We start from the raw sequence: 25329 nt of genomic DNA, 5'->3' as shown, positions 1-25329 counted from the left end.
CAAAATAGCAGTTGCACAAGTCACGTGTATGTTTGAGGGTGGTCGTGTGTGCGGTCGAGCTTGTACAGACTAACATTTCATTTAATGTGCATTTTTGTTGTTACTTTACGCAAAAAATGACCATTCTGAGGAAACGTGTCGCGTTGAATAATGAATAAAACAATAAAGATAAAATGTCACATTAGGCCATTCAACAGCTTGTAAGGGCTGCAACCTTTGGGGACGACACTTCCCGTCTAAACTGGCCTATTCCTAAGAAGAGACTTTTTTCAATCTAAAATATGCGGACTGCACAGGCTATTCTGAGATGGCACTTTACACACATGCATTAAGCCCCTTTTCACGGAGCACGCCCAATTATAATAACGTGTAACGCATTCTTAGACCAAGGTTTATAGCTTTAAGGATTCAAGGTTTAACTTACATTTCACAGTGAATACATGATGCATATCAAACTTTACAATCATTTTTTAATAGTGTGCACAATACAACTGCTTATATTGCGTTTTTTAACAGCGTGTAAGACGCTGTAGACGCCGGACGTGCCAGTTAGCGGCATTATTGGTACTACGAAGTCGCAAAGACACCTGGTAGTAAAAATATGCAATAGCATATTGTCCTTCCATTTCATAACAGTGTCCCAGCATGTTCACTGCAGTCTCGTCGTGATTCCTTTTGATATTATTTCTTGGATCATGCATATAAAACTCCAAAGCTGTCAATTCATGCTGTTGATTGTCACGATCACCAAGTCCTCCATACGTGAGATACTGTAGATAGTGCAGGAATGGACGAGCATCCAACTCAGCACAGTCCATCCTTTGTTTGTCAGAGTTATTTCTCTGCGCAACTTCATCTCCAGACATCATGACATTGCGATTTATTTCAAACAACAATATGCTTGGAACGCAGTAAGCTTCTTGCCTAAAAACAACAGTACAATAAAGAAGCCAACATCTGGCGACTAGAAGCTACATCCGTGTTTAAGGAATATTTGAAACGACTTATAATATCCATGTCAATGATTTTTTGTAGTCGCAAACCGTGTGATAATTTCATTGAATTATGCAACGTGTAAAAATGTTTGATACAATCGAAAGACATAGTTTTCAATCTGGTATTCGTTGAGAAATCGAAAACACTGCGATATTCATATTTTATATCTTGTTCAAGGGTTGTATTAGAGCTGGATATTCTATCTATTAATGTTTTAAAAGAATTGATAAAGATGTTCATGCTATCAAACTGCAGCAGTAAGCTGATGCTGTTACGTAAGCAAAGACGGCCACGTTCTACAGCTTGTCCGATTCGCCTCATATTGCACGCTTGTAACCGACGTCCTATGTTATCTATACCAATATCAAATAAATCGTGTAAGTTGTTTTTTATCATGGAGTCTATATACACAAAAAGGCGTCTCTGCTGCACCTGAGAAATTTTCCCATCTAATAAGTTCACTCCTTCTATAATATAATGGGGGAGCAATCACAGTCGTATCCATTTCCTTAATGCGTATAAACAAAGCCTTAGTAGAAATATGAGGTTATGTTTGACCCACAGAGAAGGATGTGTTCTTTCTATTGTGTAAAACATGATAGTTTTACAATGAAAGCTTGTTATAGAATCTCCAGCAATTTTTGCAATTAAGGACTTATTTATTAATTTTAAAACAATGTAGATTTCATTTGTGTCACGTTAAAGCTAAACATTAACATTCGTTCTATCAAGTTCGGATAAAGGCGATATTCTTCGCGCTTGTAATCACTGTCTTGATGACCGGCAGGTACCAGGAAACACGGAGCTACCTGTGCAGCCTTCAGGAGCTTGACAGGCGGCCAGTGTCTTCCACTACATCTGTCTATCCAGTGTTGTATTTCAGGAAGAAGTATGCGTACTTTATATGCACGTACCATATCTCACTTAGGCATCCAGCTCACAGACGGTCAATTTTTTGTTACCTCTCCTTTAACCCAACCGCAAAACTTCATGTCTTGTTTACCTCGTTCAGCGCTCAACAGTATTTGCCCAGAATCTTTTCTTATGAACGTTTCATTATACAGACTGGTCTCCGGTTCCGTTGTGTCCTGGTCGGTTACTAGTAGCGAGTACTGTTGAGGTGGAGTGATTTTGTCCTGAAGCATCAGAAGGTTCGCCATCCCGACCTCCCAGTCTTCCCAGACGCTCATGATATTCACTTTGTTGTGACTTTAAAGAAGATCAATATCAGACTGGAGACCGGGAATGGTGGTTCCTTCCGATTGGCTCCCAAAATGGAAACATTCCGAATCCATTCCAGCACATTGATCTATTATCGTCATCACGCATTCCCTCCAAAAGAAAGTTCCTCTCCGCTCAATGACAGTATCCTTACAAGCTCCACTGTCAGTAAGTACTTCCGAAAGGCGGATTGACATTTCTATGTATTCCTCTGGAATCTAGATACATAAATATTATTTTACAAATATCATTCCACTTTTAATATGTTGTGATATTATTAGATATATCATTATTGTTCTGGTTCGTATTAACGTATTAACTCTAAATAGTTATACAATATTGCCGATACACAATGGGCTCAACTAAATGTATGTTTATTGATAACTCTTTAATGGTTCATCTTATTTTATAAAGTTTTTTTATAAAACAATCCGATTGGGTTATATATTAAACCATGTGTATTCGTAGTATTTGGGATTACATATTTAAGAGCCTTTTATTTAAAATATGAAAGTCGGTAAAAGAGTAAAACTGAAAAAATCATTAAGGCGTATACTCAAATAAATCAGACATATATTAATTAACAATATGTCTATCCGTCGATGTTCTCATCTGTCTGACTCCATTATACATGTATGCATTGTACTATGTATAGACTATACACAAAAACAAATGTTTGCGCTGTACCTGCATGCTTAGTTTTGATCTCGATTGCTGCTTGACCGCCTTGATGTTCTGGAATCAATGCTCGCTCCTCTGAAACGAAAACATGGGCCTCGATCAACAACAAATAAATATACTAACACAATTAATGTTTACAACGCATGTTAGAAATTAAAATGTAAATGTAATAGAGATTTTATACATTGTGATGAAATAAACGCTCGTCAATAACAATGTCAACTTAATCTAATGTCAATGTTTGCCGTTGGTTTTAAACGATTATTTTTCAAAACATTTGTGTTATTCAGATTACCGGTATTCCAAACAAAGATAAATATTTATCATGTGTGTTAACAATTGAAAGCTATATTATGATTGGTATTCAAGTTTATCGCTTCTGTATCATTTACTTTGCTTCAAACGAAAATCTTAGTAATGTATAATTTAGTCATTCAAGAAATAATCAACGGTTTGATGTTCCACTTAGAAGGAATAAAGGACAAGTAACCACTCTCAAAATATTTGATATCCTTTCCGGCCTAGTCATGTGATCTCGATATTAGAATACCCGGACAAACGGCGACAGAGAAAGCCCTTTTAAGAAAAAAATGTGGTTTTGGTAAGTATTTTCAAACATGTTTAATAGCGTAAACAGTTGTTTCTATATTTAATCAGACATTATATAAATTATTGAAATTCACTTACATTTTGAATCATATTTTGCAACCACTTGTACCATATCAGAAATAATATAACAGTATCAGTAATTATAATGTTGCTTCAAATGAATTAGTAACATGGACGATGCTTATTGTTATATGTACACACACACATTTATTTACTATAAAATATAATTTTTTTCATTTTCGGTAAATCTAATTTGTCTTATATGGAAATTTTCCATTAAAATGCGTAAGTTTCCATAAATTAAACGTCACCAAATAACACATGTAAAATAAGTTAAAAAGATAATTTTATCATAAAGTAAAGTGATGAAATGTCTAACTTTAACATTGTGTCGTATTGAACAATCCTAAACATTGTTATCTGTTAATTAAATAATGAATTTTGAATATATTAATCGGATAATTTTGGTGTTTTATAATTAACTATAATATGTTTTTTCTACCAAAGTTACGCTGTTTTTATAGGCCGATAAATCGTACAGGAATCCGTTTTGCAAACACAAAGGTTTATAGAAGAACGGTTTCATGACACTAAACGATGAACTGCCATCGAAAATCAGCATGGACTGGTTTATCAGTACTTCTTTCAAAAAAATAAAAATACTTATCAATACTTCAAGATTTTTATATTTTCACAGATACTTCTTAGCTCGAGTTCTCAATTAGGTGAAAGTCTACATTATCGCAAATGTCCTTAATCCTTAAACAATTAAAACTTGATCACATAGCTACCTAATATTGAGCGCTGATTAAATAATAACACGAATTAAAGATGTTAAAATGTGAAGAAATGATTCACGCGATTTTCACAATATTAACCAAATATTAAAATCAAAAAGGTAAGTGTTTTGAGTTTTAGATTCAATCCAAAGCATACGAATTCATAATTTAATGAACTGTAACTTGACTGAATAATTGCTCAATGATTTGTATTGATATGTTCGGTATCTTAACGTGCAGGCATTCATATTAAATTTAAAGGGTTGTAAAGCGATGGTTTTACATTTGAACGCACTAAATACAGTTCTTTGTTGGCACACAAAAATCGGTTTGGTAGATTATCGATTGCACAAATTTGTCAGTCGATAATGTTTTACATTTACGAACTGATCATTCAAGAATGATCACGTTAAAGCAACAGACTCATTTTTGAACACGCATTAGGTCCGTTGAAATAATTTTTGACACCGCATACTTGATAAAACAGTTACCCGTTATTTAGTTAACCATTCACCGATAATTGTTTTTTCTTTTATAAACATTCTTACGTATCTTATTATACATGTTTTAAATAAGGCGTTAATATAATTGTGTACATCAAATGTTCTGATAGATATATTGTATTCGTCACCATAGCATACATAACAATTTCATTGTCACTATAGGTTGTTGTATTAATGCAATAATATACCATCAAATCATTTCACCCGGGCTTTATATACTCGTTTATGTACAATCATTTCTGTATCTTTGCAGTTGTTCTATAGAAATCAACCTGTATGCATATTTTCCGTAAAACACCTACTTGAAAGGCAAATTTTGAAATAAACAGCTCGTCAAGACAGTACATTCGTCATTCAACGTGGAATTTAACAAAATCTTACCACAACTACCACAATAAGGGGACAGCGTGTCACTTTTATATCCATCCCCATACCTTAAAGATCATACCCCAAGGTCAAGAGTTGGAAATAAACTGGCTTTTTCGCCAAACGGCAATGTCAAATTTAGACGTTTGCCATGAACAGCTTTTCTTGATCGTTATTCTTTATTCAAATTTATTCTCTATTTATCTCGAAAATTTGTCATGTAATAAAAGAAAAACTTTTAACTCGTGAAAGACCAATGTTTATAGCTCTCAGGTTAATGTCTTTTATGTCAAAGGTCAAATTTGAGCATTATTCAACTTCTTGAGATTACACTTTCATAATTCACCGCGCAATTTAATATAACTTACCAGAAATGTTTTTCATTAGTTGATGGCTTGTCGCCTTTACAATGTCTCTTCGCTCAAAGGACAAGGACACACTTGAATGTAAATTCGTCCTATTTTGGCATTTTTGACGATGCTGCTTCAGCAGCTCGTCTAAGTTATCATACCATGAACAAATTCTTCACAATGGCGAGATATGTAAAAGACCGAGCCAGATAACTCGATTTTTCTTATCGGCATATCTCGCTGATTAGCATTGATAACATTCTCCATCATAGTTGTCGTTCGTGCCTCAACATATAACAATGGCCGCGCCCATGAGAATATGTTCACACTCGTGTCAAAACTTTCTTACAGCATACATCGGCTTGTTTGGCTGATTAGAAACTGTCATTTAGGATATATGAGTTATTTCTAACTAAATCTCTGCTAATGTCAACAATGGATTGAATTCGAAGGATATATTCGATGTGAATGCAGGACTTTCTGGATCTTGACAGCTTAACACGGCAAAACTGGTAGTTTAAATTATCAATATAAGTCACATTTTGCTTTGTAAATTGTATTCGAGCATTTTGCGACTTATTGAATGACTATGATACCCGATATCAACATATCACATGGGATTTGCAGATCACCAAGCTGTCCTGAAAACATTGATTACAAAGTCTTTACTCAAATAACTGGTTGGTATTATTTCTTCTTTCTATTTTAGTATTTAATATCATTTTTAAGTCAAATGAACTGTGTCACAGTAAAAGAGACATTAAGGCGATTGTGGCCAGTTTGGATCCAGATCAGCCTGCAGTCGCTTGAAAGCTGTTTGCTTAAAAGCGGTTTTCTGACAATAACAAATAGTTTAATTGGATACTGATTAGACTGCCTTTTCCCTGTGAACTGGCTCAAATAATAGTATTGTCATTAACCAAATGATTTTATTTCGAACATTAATCAAGTGTTTTTTCTGGTCCATCGGGATCAACGACTCCTGCACTTTCGTGTTGAGAATTGAATACTGCTTATGGCGATGCTAGGGGGCGTGAGAGATGTTGCATCTTCCATTATCTCTCATGAATTGACTCAATAGTACCGAGTCGGCAATATCTGGCTTCATTTTTGGTTTGGTTGTTCTGACATTTCAGAATCTTCCTAAAAAGTCTAGTGGTAGAGTGTCGTCTTTGATTGCAGGAGGTTGTGCTGCGGGTTTGATCCCCAGAAGCGACATTGAAAATTAGCCAACTTTGTTATCTAAAAGGCTGCTAAACCTGATATACTAAGATAATGTGAATTTTCTCTCACATGATGGTTATCAGTTATATTATATAAAAACTCACAGCAGTAGTAAACGATGGGACAATAATTAATGAACGCATCTTTCATTTGTCTTTGACACTTTGAGTTTGACATGGCCTAGATTGAAATATGTGACTTGACTTTACCAGCACTCTTGTGACAGAGCTAAAGTGTAAATGTACCATTGAAGATCACCTAAATCCAGATTTGCTATTCTAGAAGTGTGGAATGATTTAATGTTGTGACAAGAAAGCAAAATTGGTCATTACCGAGAGGCCACAACTGATCTATGACTGTTTTAAAACAAGAAAAATCAGTGCCCGATGTAGATTTCATTACATTGTTTAATAAAAATTAATTTCAGAAGACTGGTAACAGTTTAACGTTAATGTTACCAATGTGTCAGACCAGGGCCTTGATTTTGAAATCTAGCACATGCATGGTCAGATGATGTCATTAAAGATTATACATTTTTTCAAACACATACAAATATAAACATGTATCTGTAGTCAATGTAGATGTTATAAATAGTAAAATGCAGTAAGTCAGAAGGCATTTGACTTGTCTGGTGGTGCGTTGGCACACCAGGTGACTCTGTTGCAATGGTTTGATGGACTGCTTGGATGTGTAGTTACATTATAAACAGTATATCAAACTGTATTATTTCAAATATGTTTGCATCTATTATTCTTATATTGATAATATTTACAAAATTAATGTATATGAATGATAAACTTGACTGAAATCATTTAAATGATACTGAAATCATGACAGTACTTTATACTGATAATTATTTAATTATGTTTCTTGATACAATCATGTACATCTATATCAAATGAGATCATACTGTAACTTCAGTGATGAATTTCAGTGATTAAATTAAATCCAAAATGTAAGTCACTCCCATCTCTCTCCCGCAGCGCGCATACCTAAAGGTCCTGCTGTGTATCAATCCAGATCCATAACTATTATACATAATTATGTATCATGTTGTTTAGAGGGGATGATTTTCCCTCTGTTGTATCATTGTATTGTTTTACTTTTTTAATCAGTGTGTTTAAATTTATATAAACATAGCTCCAGCATCAGAGCTTCAGGCAATTAATATCTCACCCCTGATCTTTTTTCTAATGGATATTATAGCTAGTTCCTACATTCAATACAGTCAATTATATGTTAAGTAGTATCTGTAAACATTGGTAGATTAAATTTTTACATTAAATATTATATTTTAGTGCTAAAAAGATATAGTACAAGTGTTCATGCTAGATGAATTAAGAGCCTTAGTCAAGCGGTATTTAAACATTTTTAAATGGTAAAATTTTCTGAAATGTACACATTTTCTCTTAAGCACTGGCCAGATATAAAATGTAAACCATTTAACCACTTTTATAATGAAGGCCTGACCAGATCTCAAATGAAAAAGATATAGTACAAGTGTTCATGCTAAATGAATTAAGAGCCTTAGTCAAGCGGTATTTAAAAAAAAAATTAAATGGTAAAATTTTCTGAAATGTACACATTTTCTCTTGAGCACTGGCCAGATATAAAATGTATACCATTTAACGCCTTTTATAATGAAGCCCTGACCAGATCTCAAATGTTTATCCCTTTTCTCTGGCACCCTGGTTATCTCCTGTTGATCACCTTACAAACATTTATCAAAATGGCAAAGTATGTAAAGAACAGTTAATTTTATTTAATGGTTGAATGAAATACTTCAGAAAAAATTGACATCCTTTTCACATGACAGTTTAACTTTCACAGTCACGGAAAAAGAGCCTGCACCGAACACAGATCAAAAATACTTTTCATTTGTGGATCAACCCATATCTATGTGCATAAATATCTCAAGTCTTCGTGAAATCAGGGCAAATAATGGTATTTTATGTACTTAATTGATCTGGCTATAGCAGTGTTTTTTTCACCGTTTTGGGAATGGGGCCTGGTCCCTTTGAATTGGGGAAAAAGCGCGGCGTTTGACTAAAATTGGGAAATTAGTGGTGTTGTTTTTCTAAAAAATGCTTCAAAATTGGGGATACAAGTGTGTCTAGTATTATATTTCCTAAGGTTGAACTTATATGGATGGTAGATGAACAAAATAATTAGATCTAAAAAATTGTTGTTGCCTTTTTAAACAATGTGACCAAAGAAAAATTTAACTCATAATTAACAATAACTAATCTCTTTTTGCAATATTTTCAATTGTTATTAAATAACAAAACAGCTTAACTATCGTGATAAATAGCATTTTATAATTAAGAGTAATATTGAATGCATTATCTTCTAAGTTTAATGGCTTAAGTCAACATATTTATTTAACTCTTATGGGTGTAAATTTTCATTTTTTTAAGTTCTTTACAGGTCATGAACTTAATGTTTATGATTTTGTTGAATCTTGACCATGACATCCAAAAGGTTGAGTTCATGAATTGTTCATGACCTGACTATCATATGAAATAATAGTTAATGAGTAGTCATTGAATCTTTCTCGGGGGGGGGGGAGCAGAAACACTATGTCCCCTTCTGCGCCGCTTTGACTTTTTTTGACGTTTGACCTTGAAGGATGACCTTGACCTTCCACCACTCAATATTTGCAGCTCCATGAGATACACATGCATGCCAAATATGAAATTGCTGTCTTCAATATTGCAAAAGTTATGGCAAATGTTTAAGTTTGACCAAACAGACCAACGTACAGACCAACAGACAGTGCAAAAACAATATGTCCCCCGCAATAGTGGTGGGGGACATAATTAAGTATTATGGAAAACTACTTGAAGATTATTTAATTAAAAGCACAAGACATTTCAAAATTGTTAAGTAATAGGATAACTAGATGAAAGTGCTTCCATTCCAAGCGCGGGGCTATTTTTCATGGATGTTATGAGTGTAAAACATGCAATGAAAGCATTCTACGGGTTTCGATTGAAATCGCCTGGCATGACAATTTCGCAAAGAGTTATACAAGGCAGTTATTTAGAAAATCTTTAACGCAGATCATTAAGTTTGCTTGGATATAACCGTATTCAACCATTCTGAAATATCCTATTGATAGTTTTGACAAATGAAGTGAAGATAATCAATATTGTGTGAATATAACTAAGCATATGGTTATTTGATGAGACCATCTTTTACTATAAATATATTCACTTGGGAGGGTGAATTCAGTTTTGAGCTATTGAAAGTATTTTTTTACAGATTTCTAATATAATTGGACCATAGAATTATTTGAAATTTTTTATTTGCACTCAACCTTGTCAAATAATGTATGCAACTCAAATGATCGAATGTTTTGCAAATCGCATACTTAAGAGAAATATATAAATTCAGCTCCTATTGGTCTGTTCCCACAAGCTCTTTAAGTGACATGAATGAAATTAAGATAAGATAAGTGACGTCCCATGGGTTCACTTTTAATCAAAGAGGGTGTTTCAATACACAGGGGTGGTGTCAATTAGTTACATAGCTGGGTCATTACAATGGCACGTGTAATGTGTATGATTGATGTTGAATCACTAGTCACAATTTTGATGGGTTGGTACGCAAGAGAAAATCCCTTCTGCCAAAAAACAAAGCAAATTAAATTTACTTGCGTCAAAATGCAATAATATGCGGCTATTGAAATATTTAGTCATATTTAGAAATGCTTAGCAATGAACAAATTTGTCCATAGACATTGTTTATTCTCAACGTTTTGGGAATGGGGCCGGGTCCCTTTCGATTGGGAAAATTCGCGGCGTCTTGACTAAATTGGGAAAATTAGTGTTGTTGTTGTTTTGCTGAAAATAAATGCTTCAAACATGAGGATACAAGTGTGTCCAGTATTATATTTACTAAGGTTAAACTCATATGAATGGGAGATGAAGAAAATATTGAGATCTATAAAAATATACACTTTATTCCATTGGGAATGGGTCCGATTACCGGACCCGCTTTTGAATGAAAAAATAAAACTGTATAGTTATCAGATTATTATAAGCTCAATCAGTATATTTATATCATTGTTTATGCTCTGTGTATTGTAAACATATACACAATTATGCAGAAACATGATAGCAATAAAAATAACAAAGCCACCCATACTATAAAGGTCATTGGCAAAGCCAATGGTAAAAAATATGAACACATTGAGTGTAATCGCCCTTTCGTGCCAGCAAAATCAACACATTGACAGGTTGTCATTTTTGACAGTTCTACTTTCACTTTGTGATATCAAACTCAATCTCTTGCACGACGGTTACATTACATTCACCTCTGTGTTGGGCTCAGAACGGACTATTGTTATGAAAGCGTCTCATTTATGTCATGATCATTCCAAGCGTTCATCATTGATGTTACAGAATACTTAACAATCTCTTGCACGACGGTTACATTGCATTCACTGCATTAAAGAAAACCATCTCATACCATGATATCTTATATCAGTCTTAATTAATTATTATAAAATTGATATGTTTTTTTTATGTTAAGAAACCAACATACATACACACGTCGAAGCAATTCCTAACGTCAACCAAAAAAAATATGTTCAATTGTTTACATTTGTGAAGTGCGTGGAATGATTCCATCTGCGTAAATGGGCAATAAATTAGTTCCAAAGAGTTGCATTAAAACTCGCAAGTTTTTGCACGATTTATCGTACATTTAAAAGTCATATTTCTTAATTTAATGCATGCGATCTTAAATATCCAATCAAATATACGTTGAATGCGTTTGTTCGGTTTTATCTATTTTATAGACAAAATGGAGGGCTGAGCCTTTCGCAGAGTTGTATGAGAGAGCAAGGAACGACAACTCTGCGTGGAGATTGATATCAAACTATCAACAATTACGTGGCTGAGAAAAATATCGCTTTTGCTTATTTAACATATTTTCTGTACATTTCTTCAATAAACTTACATCAATACACGATTTTCTTCACTAATTCAAACATTCCTGACAGGCTACCACTTTGTTTACATATTTTGCTACATTTTGACGTGCATATGTAGGACCGCATTACCGCTTACGAAATGTGTATGGCGTGCCATTTGTGTCGAAAGTCAACAAGACCTACTTGGTGACAAGAGAAATGTACTTTGACGTACAATATGTATGTCGAAAGGAAGTACACAAATTGTACTTTGACGTACAAAATGAAATACACTTCGAAATACAATTTGTACCTTGACGTACATGTTTGTACTTCGAGTCAGAGGTTAATTCCGCCACGCCAGGTCAATAAATACGCACAATATCTATGAGTTAGCGGTCGATAGTCGCATAATTTGGTATAAATAATATTAATTATGTTCAATAAATACGCTCAATATCTATAAGTTAGCGGTCGATAGTCGCATAATTTGGTATAAATAATAATAATAATAATAATAATAATAATAATAATGTTCAATGTCAAATAAATCTAAAAGCAACAGCTGTAAGGCGTCTTCTGATTGGCTTACACTCAAGGGTCAGTTAAAACTGAACGTCGAATTACAATTGTGTACATCGAAGTACAAAAAATGTACTTCGACGTACATATTGTACGTCAAAGTTCATTTCTCTTTTTACCTACTAGGTCTTGTTGACTTTCAACCCAAATGGTACGCAATAAATGTGTATTCATACTATTGCCTTCGAGGTACTTATCCGATGTTTGACGGAAAGGGCTAAGAATGTGCGTTAGTGGGTCAAGTTCCCCAGGGGTACTACGTCCACGTACCACCATTTATTTCCGTACCAAAAATTTTTCGTACCCAATTTTTTTCGTAACCATTTTTTTCGTTTCCATTTTTTTTCGTACCCAATTTTTTTTTCGTACCCATTTTTTTGTCATACCCAATTTTTTTCGTACTCTAACTTATTTTCGTAACCAATTTTTTATTTTGCATAATTTTTTCGTTCCCAAAATTCTCGTACCCACATAAACAATTGTGATGATGTAGATCAACTTAAATTGATGCTTTTATATCCATCCTCTTCAAAAGCATCGTCACACTAGTACTGTCAGAACTTTGATTCACTTTGTATTGAGTCGACCTTCATTTATTACGGATCTTTCATTTAAAATTACATGTTAATGGTCAATAATGTTCATGGTGCAACTTTAAAAATAATTACAAACATTATTGACAATTGCATGCTTACTGGCATCTAGCAAGAGTTTTTCTTGACATTTCGCCGAATGTTTTGAATATATTTTATACTAGTCACCTACATGCCGGCGTCGTACTGCTATGGTTAAGGTAATCATGCAGCATCTCCATATCACAATTTCTACCACAGGTTTCAAATTGAAACTGCATACATGTGTTCTGGAATTTGATTTAAGTCCCTAACCAAGATAGAAGCGAAAAGTCCTGCGATATGCTTAAACAGTGCAACTTCTTGTATTAAACAAAGTCGGGTTTACATTTGACAGTTTGACTGGATGCTAAATCCTTATGTAAGTCCATTATATTCTTAGCAAACGTCATTACAACGTCATTCTTGAGAAAAAAAAGTTGTGTTTGTTTCATGTGATATACCGACTTGTCATTCACATATTATATCATAGAGTCGATATTACAATGAGCTATTAATGGAGAGTAATTTTTAAGAATTTCAATTGAAGACGATAACCAGAATCAGTGCAAGGAAAGTCCCAATCGTTTAAGCAAAACTAAAAAAGTATAATTAGTATGTTCTCTGTGGAAAAAATGGTTAAATGCATGTGCGTAAAGTATCGTCCCAGATTAGCCTGTGCAGTCCGCACAGGCTAATCAGGGACGACACTTTCCGCCTGAACTGGATATTTGCTAAGAAGAGACTTTCTGAAAAAGAAAAATACCATACAAGCGGAAAGTGTTGCCTGTGCGAACTGCAAGAACTAATCTGGGACGACACTTAACGCACATGCAACAAACCCCCTATTCACAGAGCACGGCCCATTTGTTTTGAATAACAAAACTAGTAAAATCGTTTTCCTCAATCAATAACATTTGTAAACAAATGACTCACATGGCTTGGTTTATGATGCATGTGATGATTATTTGATTATTTTGTATAATAATGATATTAGTGCGACGTGATGTACCTCTCAGTAACCTGTAGTTAGACGTGATTGTAAATTGGAGTCAAGCACCTTGGTGATAGCCTGAATAAGGGTAATGTCCGGTATTTTTATACAGGGTGCAGGATCAACGGAGTTCACAGATGTTTACACAAGGGCTTGACCAAATGAAAACACACAGTGAAAAACTTGATTTTTGCAAATATCTCTAGTTATTAAAATATGTTTGCAAAAATCTTTAGTGCATAAAGGACAGTTTTTCCTGCAGATTGTGCCGATATCTTACGATTTAATAATACATTATTTAATACGTCTGAAACCGGTGCAAACATTTCACGGTGCGTGCATTACAACCGTGTAAATGAATGTTGTAAATATCGAATTTTCGGCCAAGAATACAGGCTTATTAAATTCAGTAATTCTGATGTTTTTCAAATTGCCATAAGCCGCATTAAATCTGTCTTTTATGGACTAGTTGTAATAAAAAAATGTTTTAAAAAGTTATTTGAAAAACGCACCACTTACCGGTGTGTTTACAGCCATTAACATTTGTTAACCCCATAAAGTCACGTGATCCTGCAACCTGTATAACACGTTCATAAAATTATAATAGATAATATTTTATTCCTTAGTTTTTAAGTTCTACATTGGAGTTGATCTCTAAAACGCCTCGTTAGGTGTAATATTTAGGAACCCGTTCTTTTACATATATATGCGATACTTTTTACATCTATGCTTATTTGAGTTTTTTAATATGACAAAATATGTATTGTTTTTGATCTTGTCTTTTTGCAGGAGTAGACAAACTGACTGTGGTTACTATGATTGATTTAAAAATGTTCGAAAGTCATTGCATATGTGAAGACAAACCATGTTTGAGTTGTGTATCCTTTGTTTCGGTCGAAGTGGTCGTAACTGCAAATGCAATTATTAATATTAGATTCACCGGTGACAATCCGATTTACATACAGTACACCTCACGCGGATTTTAACATTCCGCGCTGCGACCGCGGACAAACACACCCGCGGGCGGATAATAGTGGCGATATTGTTTCTTGCTCGCGGTGTTTTCTCGGCGATTTTTCTCGTTCTCACAAAAACGCCGCGGACATTATCAGGTTATAAGTCACCGCGGAACGCCGTGGACTTATCGCGGATCGCGGCGGACGCACGGCGGATCACGGTGGAGGTTTGTTATAAGAAAACTTCATTCGAGAAAAGGTTCATTATAAAAAGATATAAAACATACATGTATACCTTTTTATTGTTCGCGGTGAATTAATACATTCCATTTATTTTAAGTTTATCTATTATATAAAATTGTTTTGTTCTTTTTTTACTGAAATTGATTACATGTGCGAAATTTCCTATTAGTAACTCATTTAGACGAATTATATAATACATTTACAAACATTATTAATACCACTACAAAAACGCGCCCCGATTCCATCTTATTCTAGCTTATTTTACATGTATATGAACACTTTAATAAAGCATGCTCTTACGTTTTATGATCCTGATATCGTTTACCGCTTGTGGTGTATGGTCTCTGCCGTAACAACTATCATCTGGACAATATCTTATCTTAGCGACAAACATTGCCACGGTCTAATTTTACACCTGATTAGCAAAAATAGATGCCCATATATAGGCTGAACACCATGAAAAAAGAAAATTAAAATAAAGCATGAACTTAAAGGTGGCGATCCTATATATATATAATCTTGCCAACAATTACCAGGGAATAACCCTAAATAATATACTCTTAAGTTTTATTAAATGGTTCGACGATAACAAAAGTGTCAAAATTTCAATTTGGTTACAAGAAAGGAAAGCATTACCAATAAAGTCCCAATAGTATTGCTAATAAAGTATTAAATTCAGGTGACAAATTATATTGTGTTTGTTTACATCATTCTAAATGCTATGAGAGCATAAATGGCCCTCTTCTGTGGCAAATTGTAAACAGCACGGGTATAACGAAATAAATAATTCACTAAGATAAATCTCATGCTAACGCTTTAAAGACAAACTTGGTTTACAACCATACATATCTAGATATTATTAAAATTCCAAAACATAAAATAGCTCTAACAAAATTTCGAGTATCATCTCATAGATCAGAACCGTCGCCGATTCCTAACAAAAACGCGTTCGCGGTGACACCGCGGAAATGAATACTGACTAAGAGCTGTACTGTATCATTGTTAAATAATATCCCGTCAATACACGGTATTACCAACTGATCTATAATACTGCAATGCCTCGGTTAAGTGCTTATTTTTGACTTTCGCAAAAACTTTTAATATCAAACATATGTAAATAGAAAGATAATTCCTTAATAAATCTTACGGAGCACGTCTTGAAACAAACATTTGAAACCTATGAATCATTTAAATTACGATTGAACCACACATTTCTGGTGGTTACTTAAATCTTTTGCGAACATTTAAACAAGGTTCCACTGAAATTCATTATTATTTATAAATACATAATACATATTGTGTAATCGAATATATTAATGATGTATTGCACAACTGAAAGACACTCTTTGTTAAATACTGTAAAAAATTTGTATAAGAACCGTTGATGAAAAAAAAAAATAAGAGGTCGCTTTGAGAATGCATTGCCAAGCCTTATCAACCTACGTATTTTCCTTTCGGTGACATGTTAAATTAATGTACGGGAATTCCTATGCGCTCATTCTGATCTCATAGCTATTTTTGTTGACTGAATTTCAGATGACATAGGCGTAGGTACGATTCGAGACGTTTACATGTGTCATTTATGCGGACATTTTCATTACATAAAGATTTATTTTGATTAAAGTGATTTAATAAAGTGTGTGTCCAGCGGATCAGCGTTATTCTCACGGAAAAGAGAAATAAGTGCAAGTACATTTGATTCCAATAACTTAACAGTAGTAGAAGTGGTATTATTAGAAGTACTACTACTACTACTAGTAGTAGTAGTAGTAGTAGTAGTAGTAGTAGTAGTAGTAGTAGTAGTAGTAGTAGTAGTAGTAGTAGTAGTAGTAGTAGTAGTAGTAGTAGTAGTAGTAGTAGTAGTAGTAGTAGTAGTAGTAGTAGTAGTAGTAGTAGTAGTAGTAGGAGTAGTAGTAGTAGTAGTAGTAGTAGTAGTAGTGGTGGTAGTAGTAGTAGTTGTAGAATTAGTAGTAGTAGTAGTAGCAGAAGTAGTCCAGCGGATCAGCGTTATTCTCACGGGAAAGAGAAATAAGTGCAAGTACATTTGATTCTAATAACTTAACAGTAGTAGAAGTGGTATTATTAGAAGTACTAGTAGTAGTAGTAGTAGTAGTAGTAGTAGTAGTAGTAGTAGTAGTAGTAGTAGTAGTAGTAGTAGTTGTAGTAGTAGTAGTAGTAGTAGTAGTAGTAGTAGTAGTAGTAGTAGTAGTAGTAGTAGTAGTAGTAGTAGTAGTAGTAGTAGTAGTAGTAGGAGTAGTAATAGTAGAAGTAGTAGTAGTAGTAGTAGTAGTAGTAGTAGTAGTAGTAGTAGTAGTAGTAGTAGTAGTAGTAGTAGTAGTAGTAGTAGTAGTAGTAGTAGTAGTAGTAGTAGTAGTAGTAGTAGTAGTAGTAGTAGTAGTAGTAGTAGTAGTAGTAGTAGTAGTAGTAGTAGTAGTAGTATTTTTAGTAGTATTTGTAGTAGCCGCAGTATGAAAGGATAAGCAGTTGTATCCTTATTATCAATGTGGTTCTGTTTTCATTATGAATGTGATTTGTATATTATCAATGTACTATTATTTTAATTAATAATAACAAGAATAACACAAATAATAATATAATGTCAAAATAGTATGATATAGCATACTTCAAAAGACATTCTGACGTTCATTTTACTCCAAATCTATATAATCGATACGAAAAATTTCGCATATTACATTTCGACATTTACCAGCAAAGACTGAATTCTTATGAGATAATTCGCCACTTTAACACGTTGGATATAAAGCATTGCGTGTGCAAACTTGGCGTAAAAAGCCAACCAGTCAAAACAAATCATTTTGTAAACAGTTATTCAGTAGGCAAGTTAGTGCTCTTTTCGATTGCTAATCATTATCCAATACTTAAATAAATTCCTTTTTGTACGGTGGTTATAGATTTTACAGATTTTACTCCTATTACATGTATCCTTCGTAGTGCAATGACTTCCAGATTGTATTGACGATAGGTTCGTTGTCATTCATAATTCTTCAATTTACGTGAATGCTTTTTAAAACTCTTAACACGATATGTCATTTTCGTATTTCATTGATAGAGCTGCACATTTTATGTTAAGTTTATAAGGAAGGAAGTTCAAATGATTGATATATTCGAATGGTATTTGATAACAATTATTGTATTTTGGTATGTATGTATTAATTTAGTCTGGGGTTATTTGTAACTTTTCGTACATATAACATTTCACAATAAAAGCGTAAATAAATACCTTTAAAGGGGCATACACTAATATATTGCCTATTAAAATTTCCTCTCAACTCGTCTATTGAAACACCAGATTTTGTAATAGTCCAGTCGATTTGTGAAGATTTTCACCAGAACTGAGCAAGATTTGATAAAAGCATGAACATTTCAGAATACTACCTAAGTGTATACTGAACAATATCAGATATGGACCTACTCTCAAAAATTTGAATATAGGGGTATTGCGGCCATTTTAAAATGGCGGCCGTCAAATTCCCCCCCCCCCCCAAAAAATAATAATAAATTCATCAAAATTTTATTAGTGCATCAACTGACCTGAAATATTGTATTTACCATGCAAATGACCTTATTAATGTTAACAAAAGCCAAATTAAAAATAAATATGATCAAATTAAATGGCGGCCATCTTGAAATATGAAATTTTGTTCACATTTGTCCAAATCAATGAAATATATTGTATTAAACTGTCTTAAACATTTTTAACGATCATTTTAAACTGTAAACATAATTACAATAGCAAGTGATTGGTAAAATTTGAATAGCATTTTGAACAAATTTAGGTTAATTAAGAGTTAACTATCCGTAAACAACACAGATCACATGTACATGATCAAATAAACATGTATTGTCAAGTCTAAAGTAAAGTAAATGTATTAATTCCCTATCACATTTCCCTCCACATTTACATAGAGCTATGCAGCTCAAAGCTGCTTTAACACACTCGCAACGTCCTCGGCAACCATTTTCACTTTTGCATCCACATCTGATGAATTCAGCACAAGACTCTGAAGCTTGCTGTAAGGTTGTCCAGAAAGGTTCCCATATTCAATCTTTGTTGCGCTTCCAACCCCAGGAGCTAGGTGGTTGGGGCTCTTGTTGTTTGTTAAGTGACTGTCCCCAGCAAAATCCTGCCTGGTAAGCCCCTCTCTTGATGAATTGGTGTAACGCGGCAGAGCTTGGTGGGATATTATAGATTAAACGCCCTTTTCAAGTAAAAAAATCTTTTCTTGTCTCATCTACGGTTATGCACTCACTGCTCCTGTCATACAATAATACAACAAAACGTTCAATGTTTGAAGTACATTCACTGATGCTATCGATATCCGGCTTATCACTTAATGTTTCGAAATCTGTAGTTACTTCATCAAAGACGGACCATGTTTCCCATGTAGTCTTCTTTCCACGATTAGAAAAGGATGACACTTTGTCACAGCCGCTGAAGGCATGGAAGAAAAGAAGTGCACTGGACTGGGAAGGTCCCAAATTTATACTACATGATATTATATAAATTATAAGCTCTACTCATAATATATACATATACTCTAAGTCTTGTGCATCACTGAAATAGTCTGAATGGATAATCATTGGTCCTTCAAAAGTAGTACAGCAGCTGGCTCCTTTGGGAGAATGACATGTGGTACTATTGAATATCTTTCTGGTAATGGTTTTATATTGTCTCTTTTCAGGTTTACATTGATAAAGATCCCTTCTCTGTCAGTTCCTAGGTTATCAACTTCTGGGTGTTGAAATAGAGAAATCACTGTTCCATCCAATGATCCTTTAGCTGTAGTGGAGCTTGGATTGTGGTAAATATTATCAACTGCTCAGGTTGTAAAAATATTGCCACGAAGTTTTGCTGGACTCACAACATCATCATTTTGAAATATGTCACAAATAGAATTGCCCATAGCTGTCGATATATTCATCACTCTGTCATATGATATGCTGAGTCCTAAATTGAAAAGTTTATCAACAAGATCCTTTTTTCTTGTTTCTGCGTGTATAACCATTCCTAAGTATATTGGCAATGGAGGCTCTCTATCTGAATAATGGTAAATTGTATCTGCATCTTTTCGACGATGTATTGCACAGTTGAACTTTATTAACTGAGAAATGGTTAGTATTGATTGCGTTTCGACAACATTACTAGAATGTGTCTCAATGCTGGGTCCTCCTACGATCATTCTTACTAATGAAAGTAAAGTTTGTGCAACTGATTCTTGTTGGCAGCGTTCATTGAATGTTCCTATAAATCGATACTTAGTATTCAGCATATCTATTCTCACTATCTTTGCTGCTTTTGCTAAGTTTATACCTTCATCATCGTAATTACAAGATGTTGCCTGCTTGAGGACCTCGCCAACATCTTCTTCAAAGACTAAAAGAACATTTCTCCCTTGCTGTTGGGCTTGTAAATCTGGTAAGGCAGCCGATATCCTTTTTTTCAAACGTGTTGCATTGACACGACCTTCAACAAATACGCCTTATTGTTCAAGACGCACGGTATATTGTTTGTGCAAGCTTGAATACCGGGACGGCATCAGTTTCAGACCGTGATGCACCAATATATTCTACCAATTCCGCAAGAACGAGTCCGTAGACGACCGATTCCTGACGTTCCTCCTCGGTTTTTGGAATATGTTTGCGTGTCCTGTTATAAAGATTTATCAAGCAGCTGCTTGATATTTCGCCTCTTGTGATATTAGATCACCAACACTTAGGTTTGCTAAAATAATTGTATCTTGTATTTCTAGTGCACATTCCCGTACTCGTCTGTCTATCATGAATATTGATGCCTCATGAAGGTCCCCAGACCTATCACCACACAAAAAGCATCCAGGCATCATTGTTTTGTTGAATAACCACAACTGCGTCTGGTTAGTTTACTTGCATGTCCAGATTGTGAATCTCCAACATCAGATGTTTGTTTCTTTTTTTTCTTGACGTGATATCTTAAGATCAGAAAATTTGTATTGACATGTTTTATGCCACTTTGCCTTGTGGTTTTGAAGTGTTGATGCAATGCCATTCCCTTCATCCAGTTGCTGTAAGTTAAGTTTTACAGGGAATCAGTTTATTGCTTTACATCTTTGTATAATAGTTTCAACTGAATAGTAACCAGCTCCAATATCTACATCAGTTCTTTTCGTATCAGCAGGCATTGTAATTCCTCGTGTGTTCTCTCTTGACAAATCAAACATTCTTTCCAATCAAATGGATCAGTGGGTTCTTCGGTAGGTATATCATGAACATCTACAAGTTTTATTCTTTTTGTTATAATGTCTTTACAAGTCACATGTTTTTTAAATGCAAGAAATTACTTGGGTGAACTTGCAATTATAAAAAAAAACTTGCATAAAAACCTTTTAGTACCGTATTTTCCGGTATATAAGACGCAACTTTTTTCTACAATATGTGTACCCGCGTCTTATTTATTGATGCGACTTTTCTGTGTACAAAATCCGACTTTTTTTAATTTTTCACCACCCACCTTTTTCATTAAAATCATCAAACAATGTATGCAATTCTATCCAAATAAAAATATTTACCATGTGACAATACGTCATTTACGTCATGGCTTACGTCATTTAGATAGACCAGTATTGCTCTGTTTAAAGCCTCCCAGTTATTAACACAAGCATGTGCTGGAATGACAGACGTTGCGACAGATATACATTAAAAGTAATATGTAAGCGTGTGTAATTTTAATTAAAAAAGTTTACCTACTATTAATAAAAAATAATGAAAAAAGCATTTTCTTTTTTTGCAATTTCGAAAAATGTAATTTTCAAAATGGCCGCTATTTAAGAAGGCCGTCGTAATTTTGCCGATTGAAGAAGTTTATTAATTGGGGATATTATTAGAGATTTGTATACCAAATTTTATTTAAATAGATGAAAAAATATACTTTTAATGATTTTTTGAAGATTTTTTATTTACAAATTATTGCCGCCATTTTTAAACGGCTGCCAAAATCCGCAATTTTGATTTTTTTTTAGATGGGCCCATATCCGAAATTAATTGTTATAACCTTAACTCCATTTCTGCAAAGTTTCATGCTTTTATCATTTTCTGAACAATTTTTTACACAAATCGACTGGACTATAACATGTTGCACGTTTGTATTATTAAGAATATTATTTCTTTATTTAAAGATGGCCGACGAACAAGCCCATTTAGTTGAACAATCTGCTGGTTGGTTGAAGAAGCTTGGTGCTAAACTTGATAGGCTTCTAGAAGTAAGAAGTGGAATGCTGAAGGACATTATTGACACAGCATTAAGAATGCCCCTGTTTGTTAGCATGCTTGCATTTGCGACACTTGGGCCATACTTCGAAAACCGCCAGTTAGATTTACCGTTGCTTGTTGTCCGTATTTGTGGTAAGAACCGATTATGCTGAAAATATTTCAATGTGCAAATAGTGTTTTAAAATATGCGTACTATTATTTTAAGTTCAGAATTGCTTATTTTTTTCCAAATGTCATTTCTCTGTTTATTGATATACAGGTAATCTTAACGCTTAAAGCCACACACATTGAAATTGAATACATGTTAATCAATACATAAACTTGCAATTTGAAAGTGTGCGAAATTGTTATTAAATCTATAGCCTAGTAAGCAGGTAATTTATTTATTTATTTATTTTTTAAACCGAAAGTAAGATTTCTATACGTATGCTTCCATTTCGACAAACGCGATTATTTTTAAGTTTTAAAGCGCAAAAAGATGGATTTCTACCATATAACCACCAGATATTTTCAAATTGGCATACATAAAATATGTTTCTTATTTATACTTAAATTTACTATGCCATGTATTTCATTTCAAGGTGTGTGGCTTTAATGATCAAGTGATATTTTGTACGTTTGCAGCAAGCACATTCTGGACGTGCAATGTACAAGCAGGGTTACAAACTCTACTACCTGCCTATGCAGACCTTCTGGTATTCTGTTCATCTTCTTGGCTGTCTCAAGGCCTGTACTGGACTTTCCGAAGCAGATACGCTGAACAGTGCTTTCAAGATGCTTTCGATATAGCGATTTATGATGAATCCGACAATTGCTATATCTTCTTATTAACAGCTATGGTCATTTCATCGATTCACCTACGCTCTGTTACGAAATGGGCTGTTTTGATAAACGTTATTCCCGCCGCAATGTTATTTGTCCCGTTGCTGAATACCTGTTATTTTCTCATTGAAATATATTACTGGACTATCCAAATTGTGAGCATATATTTTTTATTTAACCGGTTTCACAATTTTAACGTAGAAGAAAATAACCGATTAATACAAATGCTTACACAAACGGACGCACAATTTCAGGCTGAAAGTAACGAAGAATTAAAGCGCATCTTTAAAGAGAGGTATATACAATACCACATACTTTTGTCTGTCCGTTCTGATAGTTTGTTATCAGCAGCAATGAATAATTTTATTAGCCTAAGTAATCTTGGTATCATTTGGTTTATTTTGCAGGTGTTTACTTCTTTATATAAAACACACTTTATAGCTGAACAAACATATGTATTTAGAACGTTATATATGTGTGTAATAGCAAGCTGCAATAACACAGCGACGGCGTTTGGACTTGTTTCTCTGGTTTCGAAAATATCTGAATTTGCCTTGTCAATTTTGAACAAAAATGTGCTTGCATTAAGCGAAGATCCATTTTACGTGCGATGTAGGTTTGTTATAATGACTTTTAAACTTTTCATAGAAATTGATTTCTTTTTTATTGACAATCAAACTAAGCAAATCCTGTTCATAATAATTATCATGTTTTCCATTTCAAATGAGGTGTCAATACAGATTACATATATGAATAGGGAGGTATTTGCAATAGTTATTAATGCCGGAATAGATGGTCACTGGCTGCAATTATTGAGAATCTTTGCAACCGTCACTTTAATAGCTACAGAGCACGTTTATGCCTCAACCGTTGTCATGACAACTGCTAATCTTGGTACATGGCATTACATAATTCTGACAACAAGCAGTGTTGTTGCAGTTAGGTTTATTTTTCTCTATGTGAACTTGTGTTTACTTTTGTTATCACGACTGCCATCTCGTTTTCAAGAATTTATAAACAATATTTTAAACTATTCCGATGTAATGTCAACTTGTGTTGCACTTATTTGCTGGGTTGGTCATTATTATCTGATAGTTTTTTCAACAATCCTTGGACCCTTTTCTCTGTTCAGATTGTTTCGCAATGTATTGTTCCTATTGTCGACATTGATATTATTGGTTGACAATCAATATATTGAGTTTTCAGCAAGATATCGTTTTAAGAATTTCGTAAGTGCACTTCCCGATCTTGAAAATACTACGAAGGAAGATTGTCCAGTATGTATGATGTCTTTAGAAACTTGCAAACAATTGCCGTGTAGACACATTTTTCATCAAGATTGCCTTGAGCGATGGATTTCTGTACGGGCAACCTGCCCATCATGTGTCCAAGAATTGCAAATACCAGAAGTTCCTGATTCTTGGCTTCAAAAACTACAAAAAAGAGCATTAGAAGAAAGCGCAGAAGAAAGAAGAAGAAGAGGGGAAGAAGAAGTCGATGACGAAAGAGAAAATGAGGAGGAGGAGGAGGAGGAGGAGGAGGAGGAGGAGGAGGAAGAGGAGGATGAGGATGAGGATGAGGATGATGATGATGAGGAGGAGGAGGAGGATGACAATTATGCTGATGATGAAACAGACGTTGAAGGAGAAAGAGGAGGAGTGGGAAATGAATAGGAAGAAGAAGACACAAAATCTGAAGAAGACAATGTAAAAATTCTGAAGAAATAGTAGAAGAATGTGCTTGATAATAAGTTATAAAAAGTTTACAAAAATAGTTTGATGAAACAGACGGTGAAGAAGAAGAAAAAAATCTGAAGAAAAAAATAAAATAAGTCTGAAGAAAAAGAAGAAGAATGTGCTTGATAATAAGTTATAAAAAGTAAACAAAAATAGTTTGATGATTCGGCTCCTTTTCTTGGTAAATTTTGTTTCTGTTTTCTAGCAAAGACATGAAACGGAAAGAAGATTTTGGCTGGTAAACTTTGTTTCTGTATTCAAGAAAAGACATGAAACCGAATTGAGATTTTGGGTGGTAGATTTTGCTTCTGTATTATAGCAAAGACATGAAACGAAAATAAGATTTCGGTTGGTAAACTTTGTTTCTGTATTCAAGCAAAGATATTAAACGGAAATGAGATTTTGGGTGGTAAACCTTGATTCTGTATTCTAGAAAAGACGTGAAACGAAAATACGATTTTGGGTGGTAAAT

General features: G+C 34.1%; 1 protein-coding gene across 1 annotated transcript in view; it reads left to right on the top strand.

The window, feature by feature from the left end:
• LOC127881997 (polyamine-transporting ATPase 13A3-like) overlaps positions 1–25329 on the top strand; it is a 563467-nt gene that overhangs the window by 120500 nt on the left and 417638 nt on the right. The window lies entirely within an intron of this gene.

The sequence above is a fragment of the Dreissena polymorpha genome, chromosome 5 (assembly GCF_020536995.1).
Source record: "Dreissena polymorpha isolate Duluth1 chromosome 5, UMN_Dpol_1.0, whole genome shotgun sequence".
Taxonomy (NCBI): Eukaryota; Metazoa; Mollusca; class Bivalvia; order Myida; family Dreissenidae; genus Dreissena; species Dreissena polymorpha.
The sequence above is the reverse complement of the archived record's forward strand: the minus strand, read 5'-3'. Positions and strand labels throughout refer to the sequence as shown.